This window comes from Pundamilia nyererei, unplaced genomic scaffold (genome assembly GCF_000239375.1).
Source record: "Pundamilia nyererei isolate P.nyererei 1_Seehausen unplaced genomic scaffold, PunNye1.0 scaffold00001, whole genome shotgun sequence".
NCBI classification, from domain to species: Eukaryota; Metazoa; Chordata; class Actinopteri; order Cichliformes; family Cichlidae; genus Pundamilia; species Pundamilia nyererei.
Genome location: NW_005187402.1, coordinates 9,547,418 through 9,567,620, shown reverse-complemented (window position 1 = coordinate 9,567,620; position 20,203 = coordinate 9,547,418). Strand labels below are relative to the sequence as shown.

The following is a 20,203-nucleotide window of genomic DNA, read 5'->3' as shown; positions in this document are numbered from 1 at the left end:
AGCTCACAGACCCTCAAAAGAAATATCTATTATGGAAGTGTTGATTTCTAATAATAATCTAAGCCTGGACGGTGTAACACACATGCACTAAACAGGTCCCTTACCAAAAGAAAAAAAGTGACAGTGTGGAGCAGAAGTAGACTACAGTAAAAACGCAATCAAATACAACTGTGTAAGACACGCAGAAAACCACTCCCAAATCAGTGCCACTTACAAATGTGGTGAGTTAATGATGCCTGTCTACCCTGTCACATGTGAAGGATGCACTTTGGCCTCTGAAAAATGAAATCAGGCTGTTGCCACTTTTTAAAATAACATTTTATGTTTTCAGTTTGACAATCGATCAGTATTCAGGGAAATAATTAAATAAAACATTTATTTGTGAACATAAGCTGAAAATTGGACAGTGACATCTAGCCTAATGATTATACCTTATACACACACACACACACACACACACACACACACACACACACACACACACACACACACACACATATATAGGATTTTTTTTGTTTTACATCCACCTGTCCACCCGATGACAAAATTACTCTAACATATGATCTTAAATCCATAAAAATACTCAAAAAACATTGTCCCCTCTTGAATAGACGTTAATAACACAAAAATAATCATGTACATGCAAAACACGTTTTTTTAAAGTAATGGTTTATTGAGTTTTGCTAATCAAATTCATACTGAGAGAGCGAGACAGATAGAGAGAGAGAGAGAGAGAGAGAGAGAGAGACGCTCAAGTCTCCCCAAATATCGCTTCCAGTCCGGTACGCATTGTGAGTGGGCCTATCACACAGCACAGCAAACATGAGTAGCCTATTCATTATTCATGTCATTGCAGTTGCCCTGTTATGATACAGTCCTATTTGGAGTGGGCTATACCTGATTTGCTCAGCGCGTCCGTCAAAGCAGTGCGTGGCCCTGCGTCGGCTGGCTGTGCGCGCTCATAGGTCGGACCAAGAAGAATCGGAGGGGGAGCAAGTAAAGTGCGCGCCTACGAGACTGCGCGTCGCAAGGAGGGGTAGAGGTTCAGCTGAAAAAAAAAAAAAGAAAAAAAAGGAAGGCGAAAAAAAAATACACCGTGACAATGGCAACATCAAGCATCTCGTAAAAGGTAGATAACAGGCGAGGGGGCGCCACGAATCGGGAGTTTGAGAGGCGACGGCCCCTGTTGGTCCCGAGAAAAGCGGCGATATTAGGACATGCTGGCTGCCCTATAGCGCGTTTCCTGGAATACGAATTCTTCCGTAATTGAAAATGGAGCGGCGGGGGAGAGGAGAGTCGCGCTGTCTCCATCATTGAGAGGCGCGTCCACCTGCTATTACTGGAGGCCCGGGCTGCTGCTGCTGCTGGTGGTGGTGGTGCTGGTGGTGGCGGCAGGGGAGGGAGGGTTGGGGGACATGCTGGGGAAGTGTTTGCCTTTCGGGGGAAAGACGCATCTCTGATACTGTCCAGGGCAGCTGAGAAGGATCCCATTGCGACGGGGGAAAAAACGCAGTTTGGGCGCACACGCTCTGGAGGTAGGCAGAGAAAACGCTATTATGCTGCTATTCAGCGTGCCGTGTGTATTTGAATAGAGAGCGAGCTCTATTTGGTATGCACAGGACAGCCTGATTTATACACATACACACACACACACACACTGATTTATATCCCTGCCTTCTTGATTTGGTCTGATCGGACATTTTATTCAAAGGGGGAACTCACACCATGCATGCGGTGTAGTAGCAGCCCTACCTCCTTGGGACAGCTGTCGTAGCCTACATTCATTCGTCTCTGCTCCATCGATTACCTTCTCCCTGCGAAAAAAAATACCCCCACTTACTTAAAGCACAAGCTCCGATCTATTCGCTTAAGGCTCACAAATTCAATCCAAATACAGATGCCACGTGTGGTTGTTCGCGTTGATGCCAGTTACCTTGCACTGTTTGCATGTTTTGAAGGCAAACACTGGCCTGTGGACGTCATTTTGAAGCAACGTAATGCATCCCGAGCAGTACACTGGCCCAAAATGAATAAGAAATGAATAAAGGGGGAATAATCTATAGTCCAAACTGATGAATGATTCATGAATGAGCTATTGAAACCTAATGGGATAACACATCATCTCTCTAGGCCCCTCCACTGTGATGGCGAATAAATGATTCATAAACGGTTTATAAGCACAAATCCTTAAAATTGGCCTAAACATGACGATAGCAGAGGCTCACACGCAGGTGCACCAAGGCATGTGTGAATGCCTGCACTGTGGGGTCACTGGATCAGTAGCTTACTGTGTCTGTGCTCCCCTGTAAGGATGCTTCATGACAGATGTTTACTGGATGTCCCAGTCTACCACACTGTCAGCCAGACGAGCTGCTCTGAGAAATAATGAGCTGCAGCCCAAGATAACAGCCTCTGTGCTTGGTTGTTGTGGAGGTGTAACTTTGTTTTAAATAGGGATTTAATTGGATTAAATTTTAACGAGCTAGAAATGTGCCTGCCTGATATTTATTGGAATGCCTTGTAAGATGGGATTTTCAAATTAAAAAAGAAGAAGAAGAAGAAGAAGAAAAACTTGGCAAATTTATCGCCACAGTTAATGATCTGTTCAGCTCACAGTTATTGACCCGACATGACTTGGTTTTTGATTTGTGTTTGAAGCCTTTGTAGCCTACTTGACAGGGTGCTTTTGACTTTGCTGCACGTTCTGAGAACACTGTAGGATTATTAGGTTAAGGAAAATATGTAATATGTGATGTTAAACTGCAGATGTCCAAGGGTGGGGAGTGGGGGCAGGTTTAGTGAGCAGTTAGTAAAATGTCTGTCCATCCCCACTCCTCTAATGTGAGGACAGGAGTGGAACCCAGATGGAAGGCCATGCATTGATTGAGTCAAAGAGAGCCTATAAGAGGGCCAAATTGAGTTGACACGTTGATGTGGGTGTCATTATCACGTGTGACGGCACAGTGCGCCATTGGACCCGAGGCTATGTGACGTGTGGAGGGGGAGAGGGCCTTGTTTGAGGATCATAGATACGGAAATGATGATAGCTATCATAACAGCCGTGCCTTAGTTCGGCGGCGTGCCACCGAGTGCGCCGTGGAGATTCGTCTTTTACGGCATTTGCCACTCACATCTCCTTCTGGTCAGCCTCATTGCTGTCACCAAAGTGCCATTTTCCGTTCGGTTGAAATTGGGTGAGAAATTGAGCCCAATGACACATTTCAGCACCGTGGCATGGTTCCACGGCAGCGAGGACGGCACTGGCAGGTTTTCTGAAAATGTGTTTAAAATGCTATCCGAGCGTTATGTTGCAGCAATAAAACCAGCAGCTTGTGTACATAGTCTCTTATCTTCCCCTGTCCATGTGTGCACCGTGGCTTCTCCTCTGCTCAGCCTAAAGGCACATGTTGGGCCTCTACTCTCATGTCTCTTGAATGGGAAAGAATCTCAATTACACACAATGAATGGCTCCTCATCAGTAATCCTTTTCCCTACAAGTGCTCGCATTCTTCATATCTCAGGGTCTTGCTTCTGGTTGACAGTGTGTGCATGTGTGTACCGAGCAGAAAACATTTATTTGTGTTATTGATCATTTTTCCGTAATTCCCCAGTCGCTTATGTTGCATTATCCTGCTAGAGCACAGGTGAGAACATCTCATTAGGCATACAGAAAGGCCATTCCTAGCTCGTATGGAGCCCTGCTGTGTTTTATGCTTGGAGCGCTGTGGTTTTCAGTATAGAAGCACCTTAGCCGAGTCTCGGTCTGTGCAGAAGCACGCTGAGCTCACCGGGGCCGACTGCATGTTTAAGCACACTGTGCTTATGTCAGGCCACTGTATGCTGAGGCCTGCTGTCTCGACCGCAGCCCTGTGCTGGGGTTGTGACGGGCTGGCTGTGGCCCAGCGGAGGCAGTCTTTCTCTGTGCTGCTGCTGCTGCAGAGTTCTGTAATTAAAGGCAGAGGTAAGTCCAGGAGAGAAAGCTGAGCTCTGATTGCTTTTCATGGCCGCGAGGAGAGAGCTGCAGTCTGTCCTGAGGGACTGAGGCGCTGCTGAGCTCTTTCACCGCCAGCTCCGCTCCCCCCCCCACCCAGACAGGAGCTGTTCCAGGGAAGACACGCACATTTGTTTTCGCATACTACTTGCGTGCGCACAGACGTAAACATACTCCAATGCAATCTGCAGCACGCACACAAACACACCATGAAATGCACAAATACTGTACACATGCACTGGCTGAGAGAGGGAAACATTTTCCCCTGTAGCTGAAAGTCAAACTGTGCTAAACTGCTTTAAAGAACGCCCCGTTTTAAAGAACTCAAGTGTCAGTGTGAGGCGAAAACTATTACAGTGCCGTCATGTAATGAACTAGAAACGACGCAATCAGAAAGACATTAAGGAACTCACCTTTTCATTGGCTGCTCTTCAGCATTGACGGAGCAGTTCATGTGTGAGTGGGCTTAGTAAGTGTAGAAGTGAGCCCACCCCTCCCCTCCTCTTTCCCTTCCATGGCAGCAGCCAAACCTACTCTGCACTCGGAGGGCAGAGCAAACACGGCCATGCTCACGTATAGGATCTGGGTGGGCCCCAGCGCTTTTAAAAAAGATGAGAAAAATGGCCTCAGTGCTCTCCTCTCCTCTTTCTGTGGACTCATTCATGACAGCTGGCTGGTTAAAGCACACTGAGGGTTTAAACCATCACATGCCTTACAAGTCGTATCAGAGAGAATCCCATGGAAAGCAAAAGCAGAGTACTTTGAGGATAGGAGCTTTAAAAAGAAAGCGAGAGAGCGAGGGAGGGAGGGAGGGAGCGTTTGGATGCCATTTAAATGCTAAGTCCGGCCACATTTTTTTCTTTTCCTACGTGTTCATGAATTAGTTCTGCCAAGATAATTAAAGTAATGCATCAGGATTTCAGCCATTAACAAATAAAAGTCCAATTAAACTGGGGTCTATTAAACCACTTTCCACATTGCCTACTTGATCTCAATATGTAGGCTGGTGGCCACTGGGACCATGAGCATGCAGGCTTGACGTTCATAGCTCATTTCCTGCTTCCACATCACACTCTTATATTGCAGATAGACAGATAATGTGAAATTTCCCCTGTTCTGCTCTCACACACTCTCCCGGGCCCCCTTGTATTTTCAGCTCGTGGGATTCTTGAAACAGATAGTGAGATGCGATGCTGGAAAATTTGAGAAGGATACTGAAAGAGGCGGAGATCTAACGCAGTGGACACAGGTGCGCCGTTATGAATGGTGTAAAAATGGCATATTCACAACGTGACTGGAAAGAGAGGAAGGTATATGACAGGGTTGGATTTTAATTGGTTTCACACAACGTGCTCCTATGCATTGTTTCCTTTGTAATGGTGCACACAGTGGCAATAACAGCTCAGTTTTTTGTTATATAATAACAGTAATAGATTCCTCTTGTCTGCAGTGCCCCTGGTCTAATTCGAACATGTTTTTTTTCTAACTAGATTCCTCATGTTTGAGCCATTTGGAGCTCTACATTCATGGACACGTACTGTCAGTGTCCCGAATACTGGATAATAGGCCACATTTGTTAGCCTTATTTTTGATTTGGTGGTTGAAAATGAGTGGATGTGGGCGGGTTGAAAAAAGAAGGACTGATAAAGTGAAAAAAAGGGACCAAAACATTAGGTAAGATGCAAAAAACAAACAAAAAAACAACCCAAAACAAAACAGAGGAGCTGCCTAGGAGATGGGGGACGGACATGGTGGAAGATCAGAGGAAGGGCTGGATGGACAGACGGAGGGAGAGGGGACAGAAACAACAAGAAAGACGTAGTTAGTGTTGGTGGTGGGGGTTCGGGGCACGTCTTTCCAGTACAGCCAGTTGGAACAAACAAACGGTCGCGAGACAGACAGTGTTGTTTCTAATGGGAGAGAAGCTCGCTGTGCCCTGGATGTTTCCCTCCACCTTTCATTTTCTAAATGCTGTTTTGTCTGTTCACCACTTAACAAGCCACCAGCGCCTCAGAAAAGAAAACCACGCTTTATTTGCTGCTGTACATAATTACCAGCCATTCAAGACAGACTTGTTTGCTACTCTAAACGATGTTGTGAATTTATGTACAAATAAGAGACAGGCCATATTTTGCTGTAAATCTTCTTCTTCTTTTTTTTTCTTTCTCTTCTTTTCGCTCCCCAAGTCGAGTATTTAAAATTTATGGCGTGGCCAGCGTTCGCTCAGAGATCTGCTGCAATTCACTTCAGTTTAATTGTGCTGCTGTTTGTGGAGACTGCGGCATTTGTGCCCTAATCAAACATTAGAGGTAATTGAATCAAATGGCTATTTTTAATCATAAGTTGTGGTTGATGCAGGCGAGCATGATGGGAAGAAGCGAGAAAAAAAAAAAAAGGGTCTGTGGAGCAGATGCAACGGTCTTTCTGTCAGATGGAGTCAGCTGACGGATGGCGCTTTACTTTTCATTTACCATAGCGCGCCAGAGGCAAAACATAATCCATGCATACTGCTTCTGAGCAGAAGTCAAATGAGAAATGTTTTTGAATATCTTAACACAGAGGCTGTGAATTGCGTTGCATACATGAATTTCAAGTTGGATCTGACCCTGATCTGTTGGATGATGTTGCTGATGATACAACAGCATGACTGCTATTCTACTACGGGTAATAATTATAATCATTCACAGCTAGTGGTCCTTGTCACAGGAGTGGGACACAATGGAAATAATAATTAGGACTTCTCATTTCAGATGCATCGCAGGAGAGTGTATGAAGTGTGTACTTTGACTTCTAGGATGAACAGCTGTGTGTATACTCGCCTGTTTATCAGTGTGTGTGTGTGCTTTAGCTCTAGCAAGGCCCAGTAAGATTTCTCAGTCTCCTGGTTCTGGGTTTTCTTCTGCTTCGGGACTCCTTTTGTCTCTCGCACACTCACACTTACTGTATATTTTCCATCATGACAGTGACCCAGTCTCTGCTGTCATAAACAAGCAGCTAATTGTAGCGTAAAGATACTTGAAGGGCCAGGATGTCAGCTTCACATTTATTCTGGGCTCACCCCTGACAGCAGCACTGGGTGACGTACCGAAGCTCTGTCATGCGCAAATAGACATTTTTCAACTCACTATCTCTCGGTGCTCTTCTAACCCATTTCCCCAAGTCATCACTCAGCAACACTGACAGAATACGACCCGCATATATCACAGTTGAGCCAGTAAAATGCTCTCCACGAGGAGTCAAATATGCACCTCAGTGTAGCCGCTTCTGATAAAAGGGCTAATTCATCATTTAGTCACACAAAGCCTCAGAGATTCTTTGTAATATTGGTTCAAATTCAGCATTGCTGCATTTCAATGAATAATATCCAGGTTTTCCAATGCAGGTATTTAGCTGCGATTTTGAATAAAGTGCCGCATTTATTTGTTCCGTTTATGCATCTCTTTGCATTTTGTATTTTCATTATGATTGGTTGTGCTTTTGTATGAATAATCACTGAAATTTGTCCATCGCAACAAGCACCAGAACCAGCCAGAAGGCGAATGCCTGTGCTGTTTACTCTGTCTTTTCTTTTTATATCATATACACTGATTAAAATTGTTCTTTAGCTCATTGTAGAGCGTGTAATTTAATTAAAGTTGCTGTTTGGTGGCTTTGGACTTGGGCTCAAGTAATTAGTGAGTCAATCATTTTCTTGATTGTTAGGAAAATAATCTGCAACTAATTTGAGATCTGTTTAAGACATTTTTAAGCAGAAATTATTAAAAGAAAAGAAAGAAAAATCCTGCTTCGAGATAGTCGTTTTAATTGAGCAGATCTGCTGCTTTTCTTTTAATAATTTATGGGTAAATTGGTGCGTTAGTGGCACAAAAGGGGGGAGTCGGTAAATAACGACAAAAAAATCGGCGGTTGCGGCTTGTTTAAGGCAAAGTTAAACTCAAAATGTATGAGGATTGCTTTGTTTTTTACAATTCAGTGGAAGGAACAGTCATTATTGTGTGATACAAGAATACAGTTTTTTGAGGGGGGGGCTACAGATGTAAGTGTAGTCACTAGTGGGGAAGTGAAGTGGAAAAATTACATTTAATAAGATGCTACCAGTGATGTCAAGGACATGCTTGGCCCTCATCGCTGTTATTACTTCCAGTGAAAACACATTTTTGTTGCTCCTGTCGTCGTTCTGTTTCTGTCACTTTCGGCTAAATACTTCGGGAACATCACAAGACCAGGTATCTCCCTTTTATATTCAAATAACTTTGTGTATTACCTGCTCCTCTGAGATCTCCCTTTGAGGCGTGAGTGTGTATATGCACTTGCATGAGTGCACGTTTTTTCCTTTTTGCCTTTTGTGTGCAATATTTGGGATTTGCTTATGGTTTATTTATGCGGGTAAGTCCACTGAGAGAAACTCTTTGTCACGGGAGAGCCGGTGTACAGTCTGTATGCATACTTTATAGCCATATGATCTAATAGGTTTAAAAGCCGCTATCAAAGATGTATGCTGCTGCGGTGTTTTGGCTCGAGTGATGAGGCCTCTGGAGATGCGGGTTCTTCGTGTGCATTGTGCATGCTGTACTGTATGTGCTACGTGCTCAGCGTTCGTGTGTGTATGAGTGGGTGGTTATTACTCATGTTGTGGGGACCTAGATCTGTTTACACCGTCATATAATGGGGACTTGTCTTCCTTATGGGGACAAGGCAGGTCCAGTACTTTAAGGTGAAGAGCTGTTTTAAGGATAGGGGGTTTGTAAGGTTAAAGTAAGTCTCCAGCAACTGAACTGTAGTCAATATAATGTCCTCTGTAGTTATAGAGGCACAGAGCTGTATATATGTGTGTGTGTAGATATATAAATATAGCTTTTTAGGGGCTGCCCGTTCTTTCAGAAGCCCTCTGTGCTGACTCTTAATACCAGTGTACCGTGAGTCTACCTGGACTTAATGACCCGACTGAAGATTAGGAGTAATAAACAGTGTAACACACCGTCTGTGTTTCTCTCTTGTGCTCTTACAAATCAACCCACCACTATTCAGACTCCACGGTGAATGCAGTGACAGTGTGCCAAGCATTCAAAATATGAATGTGCACATGCACGCATGCGCACATGTGCACATGCTTAGTCTTGGCCCCTGACTTCTATGTGGGCACGGAAGTTTGTTTTTCTGTTGTATATGCATGAATCGGTCATGTAGTAATAAAATTAGTTATGTCTTTTTTTCATCGCGTGCTGCACAAAATGATAACGGGCGAGCACAGTTATTTACCGAGTGCCTACAAGGAAAGCGTATTCAGAGGACAAGGGCTCCATTGTTGAGAGAAAAGCAAAAAAAAAAAAAAAAATGGTAACAATTTACACTTTGACTCCATCTCTGGGGGCCTTACCAAATGTTAATTTAAGTTCCCATTATAAAATGTATTTAAGTGAGACTAAGAATTAATTCCATTATTCTTGGAGGCAGCTGGGGCTTCTGGATCCGTTGAGATGGTTTTCTGCTCCCTCCTGAGACCTGTGGGTTTTCCCATCACTTTTAAAATCAATTACCTTTCTACCTCCCTCGCCTCTCCAACTCTCTCTAAGTACTCTTGTCATATTCTTCATTAGAAAACCCACCACTTCACCTATAGCTCACTATGAACACCTCAAGCGGAGCGCTGTGTATTTTTAAGCGTTCGTGGCACATGTGAGTGGCTCACTGTGATTTATTAATATGTCTTGCACAGTGGCATATAGGTGTAGGACTGCGCAGCTTCTTTCACAGCATATCGACAGTGTTGCTGCCTCAGATATAAATAGGAAGACAATCTGTGGCTGGGTAAGACCTGTTAGTCCTATTTGACACTAAAGCCACAACAAAGGTATTGCTGTGCTGCTGCTGCTGCTGCTGCTGAGGAGCGTCTGCAGCCCTTGGGAGAGATCATGTTATTTTCCCTTGTGCGCCATCTCACAAACATCTCACTGCACTAACTGAGGGGAATGAGCATGGATGGGCTTGACGGCTGCTTCCTATTTTAGTCATCGGCAGGTAGGCGGATGAGTTGAACTGTGGAGGATCTCTGTGCAGCGAAGTCTTCGTCTAATTAGTTTGTCTAATTATGTCTTTGTGCTGGAAATTTCTCAAATTAGTGGTATCGTGCTGAATGTGAGCATGCTCATTATGGTTGTCATGAGAATTGTTGCGGCAGTTGGAAAAGAGACGAGAAAAGGGAGCGCGGGAAGGAGTGTCACTGGACCCAACAGCTCCCCTTGGTCTAAATCCCTTTATCTAACACAAATATCTGGTAATGGGAGATGCAGCACCCTAGCTTTGTCCCAGGAATTCGCGGGGGGAATGTGACACCCCTCCCTTCCTCCGTGTGCAGGAGCTGCACCTATTTGTGGTAGACCACAGAAAGGTCCCCTTTGATTTCCCTTCCTTGTGTGTCAGCTGCAGGAGTGTCAGGGAGCATCAGGGATGTAAGTGTCTCACATGAAGATGCTTTTTGATTTTCCCTCCTCGTGAGGTGCCACTGCATCGGGAATGAGGACCCCCCTCCCTTTTTTTTCTCCTCGCCATCAGCTACAACACCAGGGTGTTTCTCCTGGTGACCAAGTGGAGGGAGGGGGGGATGAGCGTCCTGCATCACCTGCCAGCGTGCGCGCTATTTTCCCTCTGCATGGCTTCTCCTCTTTCTTTCCTTACTTCATTTTTCTCTCCCTCTCTCTCTCTCCTTTTCATACAGTCCCTCTTTCTCTCTCTCATTCACTCTTCCCCCCATCTTGGACCTACAGTAATTGGTATTCCGAGTGGCAGCTGGGATCCATACAAACATAGCAGACAGAGGGAGAGAGCGCGAGCGAGGCAGAGTGTGTGCGAGGAAGAGAAAGACATGCAGGCAGAGAGAAAGAGAAAGCCAGCAAGTCAATACGCTGGTTCATTAGAGCACTGAGTCACAGTGGCCGCTGCCTCGTTTGTTTGTGTTTGTCCAATACTCTGTCTTAAGCAGAACCCACCGCCTCTGTCCGCTCACACTGGCAAACCTGACAGCAACACACCCCAGGCTGCCTGGTCGCCTGTGATATGGGCTTTTCGGTGCCTGTGAGTATTTGGACATAGCGGCTTATGAAATAATTACCAAATCAATAGCTCTGAATTAAGCAAAGCCAGGCCTTTTCTCGTGATTCTCAGCAGCCGCCGCGGCCAGGGCTGCAGCGAGGCCATTAAGGCTGGTGGGAGTGATGCTGTAAGTGTTTGCTGTGTGCTCTTTAATAATCACGCTGTGATTGAGTTATGTTTAGCATAACTGATTATGTGTCAGCAGTGCAGATATTTTTGACCGGATTACCCGAGGTGTTGATGAGACTCGAAAAAAGCCCCCCAAAAACCAAAATAAAACCAAAAGCCTTGCTGATCTTGTTATGGCAGCGAACGTAAAGAAGGCAGGCCAGTTCTGTGAAATGGAATTTAGAGATGGGGGGGAAAAGGAGAGGGGCTCCATTAGGAAACAAAAAATAGGATTCTGCAGTTATTGAAAATATGAAAGTGGATGTTCCGAAAAAACAAGAGAGAGGAGTGTTCTCTGGTCACGGCGAGCTGAGAGCAGACCACTTGTCGGGATATTGAAAGAGAAAGAGAGAGCGCGAGAGAGGGAGAGGCAGGTTAAGAGAAAGGGCTGAAATGACCTGTTCCTCTCTTCGAGGCCTGTTTATTTTGGAGGAAATAGTAATATGTCGGTGGCTATGTGTTGTCTGGCTGGGCTGCTAGCTCCCAGGGCCCTCGTGGTGCACAGTGACCTCTCATTACCACTGCTTGAGGGAGCGTGAAACGGAGGAGATCACTCCAAAGGGCAGCTGTGTAGATGCGCCTAACCTTTTAAACCATCAGGATACGTCAACCATACAAATAACTCATTAACCTTATCCATTTAAATGAAAAGCTCCCACTTTTATCCCACACCCCGTTTTCTACTCTGTATTAGATTTGTTTAATTGGCCATTGCACATGATGAAAATGGCAAGTCCCTTTCCAGTGTGGTATGGTCAAGAAAGCCTTACAGGAGGCCAGTGGGGATTTGTCCTCCTTCGCCCCAACACTTAATGAAGCTGGTTTAAGATTTGGGGCAAACAGAAGAAAAATACGGGGTTGTGAAGGTGAAAGCGTGTTAGCATGTGTGTGCGTGTGTTTCTATGTTACTTAGGAAGCGGCCTCCCACTCTGTCCAATAGCATAGGAGGGTATTGATTGGAGGAGCTCAATAGCTTGGGCCTTTTAATCACCTCGCTCAGAGGCTGCTTTGTCCCACAGGCTTAAAGAATAAGTGCTGGTAATACCCCTGTGCATATGCACACAGCCACCCTCTCCCAGCTCCTCCCAGACTCACACAGGCTCTAATCAATAGGCCTGATTAACACCAGTTCTCATTTGCCCCCCCACCCCCCCCACCTCCCTTCCCACCAAACATTTTGCCAACTTTTGCTTTAATTCAGGCGCAGTCTGGTAACATTTGAAGCCCACAGCCGTGGAGTTTCTGCTATTCTGACGTGAGATTTAACCTGCGGCACCTAGAGCTGGATCTGAGCGCATCAAACGACAAATGCTTGTTCAGTGAGTCTAGAATAATGTGCTGTTCTGACCCAGTTGTAAAGAAAACATTTAGACTTACACATCAGGTTTCTAAAAATGGCTTTTCTCTCACTCTCGCTCTCTGTTTTGCACTGTCTCCATCCCTCTCCTCCTCTCTCAGTCTGTCTCTCTGCCTTCTTGGCTGTCATTTCTCTTTATACTGTTTAGAAATGCTGTACATTGTGTTACAGGGTTGTGACTGATAGCCTGCCAATTTCAGCTGTGGCACATCAGAGAGGCTACCCCCCCACCCCCCTCACCGAACACAGAGAGAGACACATTAAAGCCGTGACAGTATGCTCCTTTTACTGCTCTCGCTGATTCCATACTGCCCGATTAAGTGTTTCGCAAGAAAGCTGGGTTTTTATTTATTATTGGGGACGAACACTGAAAACACACAGTGGCCAAAACTGCAGCGCAGAGAGCGTCTCGATGCAGGAAAAACACAGAAACTCCCTCTTGGCGTGGTTTGCGCTGTAGACGTGCCGCAGCTTTACGGGCAGCAGACAAGAATTATTGTTCTTTCTCATCAGCGATTCCGAGGCCATTAATATTTCCATCTGCGCGGCCTATCAATAAGCCTCTAAGCCGGGTTTCGAAAACTAATAACATCAATGACTTTAAAAGGGAAAACAAATATCAAAGAAAGGAGGCGTATTAGCAGCCAGAGATGGTGAATATCGAGATTTGAGTTAGTAGACGGAGCGGTGTTGTTGTTCTGTCCCGTGCCCTCCTCATTATTAGCCCCAAACACATACAAACACATGACTGACACCCTTCTCTGCATTTTCCTGCCTTGTCTCCCTGGCTCCTTTCCCGCTGCCCTCCCTTTCCCATTGCCTCATTCGCTCTCTTTTTCTCTGTGTATCTCCTTTCTTCTCCTTCTGTCCTCTGCTACCCCCCTCCTCCCACCCCTCCTGCCCCTGTCCTTTGGTTTTGAAGCCAAGTAAAGGAGTCGCTTTCTGAAGCAACGGGGAAATAATTTGTGGCTCCGAGAACAAAGGGAAGTCTTTACTGTGAGAGTAATGGAACGGATTTTTGTGATGTGGATGGAACCGTCTTCATTTTAGCCTCTCATTTTAAAAAACAAAATACTCGTAAAAGATTAATTTACTGAGAACAATAATAACTCTGTTATACAGACAAAACAGATTTTTCTTTTATATCAGGATTATGGTTGGTATATTTAAAAAAAAACACAAACACATAAATATATATATATTTGTGCTACAGTTGCATTTTTGGTGGTTTCAGCAGAGTTGTAAAAGTTTGCATCTAAATTCAAGCTACTGCAATATCACCACAGTTTTAAAAAAGGCCATGTGCAACCCATTATCATCACATATTGACTGCAAATTCCTCAAAGCCCTTAGGAGAGCCCCATACCCACTTATTGAGCTGTTATCAATGAGCTGCTTTTGTCTTGGCTCAGGAGACTGGACATATAAGCAGGACATTTATTGTGTTGAAAATAAGGAGTTACGAGGCCAGAGATGCAGTGGATGTCTGCTGAAGGCTTACTTCAGGCTCCTCAATGTGTATTTCCTCTTCATTATTCAGGCTTTTTAATCCAGTAACTGATTTTCTGCTTTCACAAGCAAACTTGTATCTTTCTAGTATCGTAGATGTGTTTTTTTTTTTTCTGCAGTACTCTTTCCTGGAAGTAAAAAAACAATAAGCTAACCGAACACCAGCATGTAGAGGACGGAATAGAAATTTTGTAGCTTTTAAAAAATATGCTGGCATTAGCGAAGTGAGGGAATTAGTGACCCTTTTGTATTCAAGACTCTCGCAGTAACTTGAAAATCCACCACTTAATCATTAAAGAAAAAAATATATATACATAAATAAGATTTGAAATAATTTCAAATTAAGTAAAGTAGTGGGTTTAAGTAGAGCCCTACGATTTAATGACCCTCCTGACCTTATTGCTTTCTGGCTCTTTGGTAGGTTCTAAAAATCTCCTGGACTTTTCATTGAAGGCATAAAGATGTGTAGCTGGGCATTCAAAGCAGATTAATGCTGGTAGAAGACCACAGATTTTGTCATTATAATTGTCGGTCTGCTCTTTCCCTTGGATCTCTGTGTATGACACACTCAAATAACTCTATCAGTTAGGACTATCAGATAGCGTGCTATTATAGTACCCTGGATTTTATAGTAGTGTAATGTTTGCATTGTTTGCAGGCTGGACCGTGGCTAAACCTTTTTTTCTTACTGAAACTTAATATATATCTTAGTATACATACACTTACACTTACCTCAACTTGCTATATTGTTCAATAGCTTGATAATGTAGATATCGCAAGTTCTAATCGAATAGGGAGGAATTATCCAGTGAGCAGCAGTTGTCTGGGCAACATTGCCTTTTTGCTGCCAGAGGTCAGAGGAGAAGGTGTTGAATGCATTAACCTGATAGGAAGGTAACAGTAACTTCAATGAGCACTTGTTACAGCCAAGGTATGCAGAAGAGCATCTCTGAATGCACAACACATATCTTGAAGTAGATGAGCTACAGCAGCAGAAGACCACACCAGCCAGTCAGCTGAGAAAAGGAAACTGAGGGTACCATTAGGAGACAGCCACTCAGTTCGTTCACATTTATAAGTAAATTACTACAGCATGTAAACGTCCTTGTAATCCTGCCGTAAAAGAAGAGAGACAACATCCTATGAATGTTTCCGTCTCCACACCTACTTAGGTTGTCAGTTTTGGGCCATTTGAATTGATAAAATAAACTTTTTTAAGCTAGCCAGTGTCGGCTAATTAGCGCTACCGTTACTTTAAAGATGAAGACTTTTTTCGCCCTGCACTTCTAATTTCTCTGCAGTTTTGTACATTTTCATCCTGGTAGCATCATAAAGAAAGGGATTCTCCACAAGCTACATCAAAGTTTGGGAAAGATGGGGGTCTGGCAGGGCATAGTGATTGGAATACTGTGCTTGGATGCAGTATTGGAATCCCAAGTGCTCAAAACTGGCAGTTTCTTCACAAATTTTTATTTTTTGTTCACTTAAAAGGAGATCTAAATATTTATGGCTTTTTAAAAAAAAAGGAAGAAGAAGAAAAGTTGACAGGCATGTGCTACAGTTATATCCAGTGTTTGGCTGGCAAGCTGCCCTCCAGCTCTCCGCGCCAGTCACATAACCGAAAGCTATGAGCTTAAGAAGTTGCTATTGTTAAAAAAAATAACCTTCTCTCACATCCTGCAAACAAGGAGCAGTGTGATTGTTCTTTTGGAGTTGGGTTTCTGGCATGATATGCTGGTGGTTGAATATTCACTCTTATTTCAGATTTGTCTGGTTTTGTCTCCACCATCTGGGTCCTTAACATGCTAGATGCTTGACTTTGTTCTTTTGATAGGTGCTAACTTTGTCTGCTGTTTGGTGCTGGGCAGGTACTGAGACATATGTGGTTTTAATGGAGCTTTTTATCTTCAAAAACTATGCCTACAAGGTTTAATGACAGCAGCTGTGGCAAAAGCATAAGGGGGGAGTGCTAAAGCACAAAGGCTTAGAAGGTGTGGTGATAATTCTTGTGATTAAAGCGTTGTCAGGGACCCCTTATGTTACACAGTTTAGATTTATAGTAATTAATAATGCAGGTTTGAAGAAACTGACTGCCAACCTACAATTATAACTTAGTGAGTGATATGAATTGCTATCATGTCTCTTTGAAGACATGTCAGTGATACTTTCAACAGAGCCAGGTTAGCTGTTTTCTTTAGCTTTTAGCTTTTATGCTAAGCTAAGCCAAGCTGATAACTAACTAATACCTGTTTGTTCAGCTCTATTTAAAACACCCTAACATAAATAAACTGCTTGTTTAAAGTCTTTCTGTGATGTTTCAGAAATTACTTTTTCAGCAAAAAACATGTTAAGATAATAACGCAATTAAATATATATGATTAGTAAGATGCTAGCAGTGCAGTTTACAGTTTTCCTGATATTGCAGAAATACCTAAAAAATAATACTTTTTTCATCTCTAAATGAGGTTAAAATACTAAATGAGCAAAATATGACAATGAAATATTCAAAAACTGAATTTGCAGTCTAGACAGTGAGTGAAAGCGCTGAAATGATTAATGGTTTTAGCCAAACCAATATAACCGACAGATAAGGTGTGTTTTTTTAATGTTGTGAAACAGTAAATCCTAGTATGAATACTAATCAGAAAAAAAAGAATTGGCATGATTGGTGCAGCTCACGTCAGGCCACAGAGAAGAGGGAGATGTGTTGTTTTTGTAGCAGCGGCACAGAGTCCTGCAGCCTCCTGCCCCCTCAACACTGAGGGGAGTGACTTAGCTTCCTTTCTGGTAGCTGTTAGAGTCACAGCATTAGTCATCTTTAATTCTCAGCCATCAGCACAGTCTGCAGGGGAACAGACCTTACAGTGACACAACTTTACCATCCCTTTGTCACCAATAATTAGACATAACTGTCTAGTGATGTGCTGTTAGCGCACTGGTAACAATAAAAACATAGTCCAGGTTTGAAATGCAGTCATATTCATTGTGTTTAGCGCTGTTAAAGACTAGATTATTAAAATTACACTTACAAACAGTTAAAACATATTAAAACTGTTATCAAGAAAGCTGCAGGGCACACTTGATGGGGTTTAAATCTCCACTGTAGACAAAAATATGAGTGCTTATAAACCAAAAAAGTCAGTAGATTAATATGTTGCTCTCAATGCAGATACCGGCTCACTACACTACAGCAGTAAAGACATTTGGCATTGATTCTTCTTATTATTTTAAACGTCTTTGTTTTCTTTTCACACACAGCTCACTCCATATACATATCAGCTGTTCATGTGGAGACTTAATTATTTTGCAGTAGGTGAAAGAGATTTTATGGTCAGATGTAGAAGCTGAAATAAAAAGGCTAAATTGCAGTTGTTTATGTAACATATGTGCAAACAGCAGCTTTAAAAAATCGATATAGCCTCTGTTTGTGAAGACCTGTTTTGAAGCCTTGATTTTAGCATAACTGCCAGCTTGAGTTTTTGAGGCCAGAATTGAAGATATTTGTGAAAGTGTGTGGAGAGCTACATTATTCTCTAGTACTGCTAAGTTTGGATAGCAAGCCCCATCCACCGACTTTACAGGTAACTGGTATTAATGCTAAGTAGCAGAGAAATCATTTGACTGGCTGTTACAATTAACCATACAGCAAGCCATGTAATTATTTAAGTAACGGCATTAAAAATGTTCTAAAAGATGCCATTAGCACAAACACGGTCAAGAGGTCAAGCTGCATGATTTGTTTAGCGGCCTAGTCGGCACCCACTTGTCAACCAAAGCAGCCACAGTCTAAATAATGTATAACTTTGGCACGTTAAATGAGGGAGTAAAAACCCTCGTGAAGGGTCCTGAAGGGGCTAAACTGTCTTAAAGTTTTTGTACCAAGGTGTAATGACTGGTATTTTAAGATGGAGTAACTCACTTTCAGAGACAGCCTGAAGTGGCAGGTCGGCCTTGGCTTCATTTTTTTAGGTTGCTGCTTGTTGTTCAGTGGAAGTGCCGACACCCTCCAGTGGCTGTAGTGAGCGTACAAAGGACTTGGTTTTAAAAGATGGATCAGCAAAACAACTTTGGACTTTAGTACAAAAAGTAGTCATAGTACTTGGCTAAAGCTTACTAATTCTTTTCTTCTGTTCTTAATCCAAACAGTAATCAGAAACTGGCTTTAGAACTTCCTTTTCAGTGGTTTTCAAGATTCAGACTGATGTGCTCTTGTCCGACTGACAGGTGTTAGATGTATTTGCTTTGCGGGCATGAAAGAACAACAAACTTTGTCATTTGCTTCGTATTGTGCAATTCAAAATGTTCAATTTTATTCAGTTCAGTTTTATTTATATAGAAATCACAAGTCACAACAGCAGTTGCACCAAGGTGCTTTATATTGTAAGGACAAGACTACAATAATACAGGGAAAAGCCCAGCTATTAAGTGTCCCCCTTTGAGCAAGCACTTGGCGACATTGGGAAGGAAAAACTCTCTTTTAACAGGAAGAAACCTCCAGCCGAACCAGGTTAAGGGAGGGGGGCCATCTGCCACCACGAATGGTTGGGGGGGTTGAGGTGAGGAATACAGGGTGAAAAACACACTGTGGAAAAGAGCCTGAGATTAATAATAACTAATGGTTGACTGTGTAAGCACATAAAGAGTAAAAAAGGTGAATGAACAAGAAACACTCAGTGCATCATGGGAAGTCTCCCAGTAGACTACACCTACTGCAGTGGAACTAACAGAGGATTTAAGTAGAGAGAGTGTCTGTCTCCTGAATCCAAACTGGGAGCTGGTACCACAGCAGAGGGGTCTAAAAGCTGAAGGCTCTGCCTCCCATTCTACTTTTAAATACTCTATGCACCACAGGTGACCTCACAGTCTGCGATTGATACGGTATTATATGATCTTTAAAATAAGATGCGAGAGCCATAATTTAAAAGCCAGAAGAAAAAGGTGTTTATCCTCTTAAGTCATGAAAGGTGACAGTGGCACGCCTAGTGTCGTTGTCCCATCAGGTAGTAGCTTCAGGTAGATATTCGGTTAACCCTTTAAAGCCTGAGCCATGAAATAATTGCCTGAAATGTCTATTTTACTGAACCAATTTACTGAACCATGTGACAAATTTGTTTTAAAAAATTAATGACATTTTAAGTTAATATGTGACTTTTAATTTTTAGCGTTTTTGCTACATCTGGCATTTAAAAAAAATTGCTTAAAAATGTATTGTGTGATTTATTTAGAGTAAAATCACCCTGATGATGCAGAAATCTCAAAAACTCACAAAGAGCTCTATGTATCAAATATGATGCACTATAGGCTTTAAGGGGTTAAATGGTAATCATGAAAACCCAACAGAATGTTAACTTTGAAATCTAACACACAAAAAATACTACCGTACAAATGAATCATCAATAGAAAACAATGTAAAACAGCCCGTAGGTGTTTGGCTCTCACTGCTGCATCATCATCATTCATTAAGCTGTAAAAACACAGTAATGGTGTTATCACAACAGGGTCGTTGAAGCTTTTCGTCTTGTGGTTTGATGTTTTTAGAAGTTTGGGCGATCGGGCCACATCCTAAAGGATCCTCGAGGAGCATTAAGAAGGATCCTCCATCATCATTCTGTTTGTCATTTTCTCCACATTACCTTTACCATGTTCAAGCGCAGGGAGCGAGCGTGTGAAATGGGACGTTGTCCGTGCATACAGCCATTAATCACAGGCGCAGAGGTAGTAAACAGTCTTTGATGGTCATTAGAAAACAGTTCTATTACAGAGGTTACTATGTCTAGCAGTTAACCTTCTCCTCTTTGATGTATAGCAGCATGGGTGTTTTAGAGCAGGAGAGGAGGAGGAAGAGGAGGAGGAGGAGGGGAAGCATCCTCACCCAAGCTTGGAATGTCCCCCTTCAGCAGCTTTTGAATCGTTGTGCAATCATCGTGCAACCTTTTGTTTCCCTCCCCCCAGTGCTGCTCCTGCTACCCCCCCCCCAACCATCATTCCCTGCCACCCCTTGTTCTCCCCTCCCTCCCTCCTGTCATCTGAAATGTGCCCTGCATAAGTGGAGGCAGCTGCTTAAGTGCTGAGAAAGGGAGGAGAAGGGG

At 43.2% G+C, this 20,203-nt stretch overlaps 1 protein-coding gene across 4 annotated transcripts in view; it reads left to right on the top strand.

Annotated features, from left to right (window-relative positions):
• The first annotated feature begins 1,387 nt into the window (after positions 1-1,387).
• Positions 1,388-20,203, top strand: part of nexmifb (neurite extension and migration factor b) — a 51,176-nt gene continuing 32,360 nt past the window's right edge. For all 4 annotated transcript variants that reach the window (XR_001290482.1, XM_013912903.1, XM_005719750.1 and 1 more), the window contains exon 1: positions 1,388-1,535. The gene's annotated coding sequence lies outside the window, so the exon portion shown is untranslated. The remainder of the gene's footprint in view (positions 1,536-20,203) is intronic.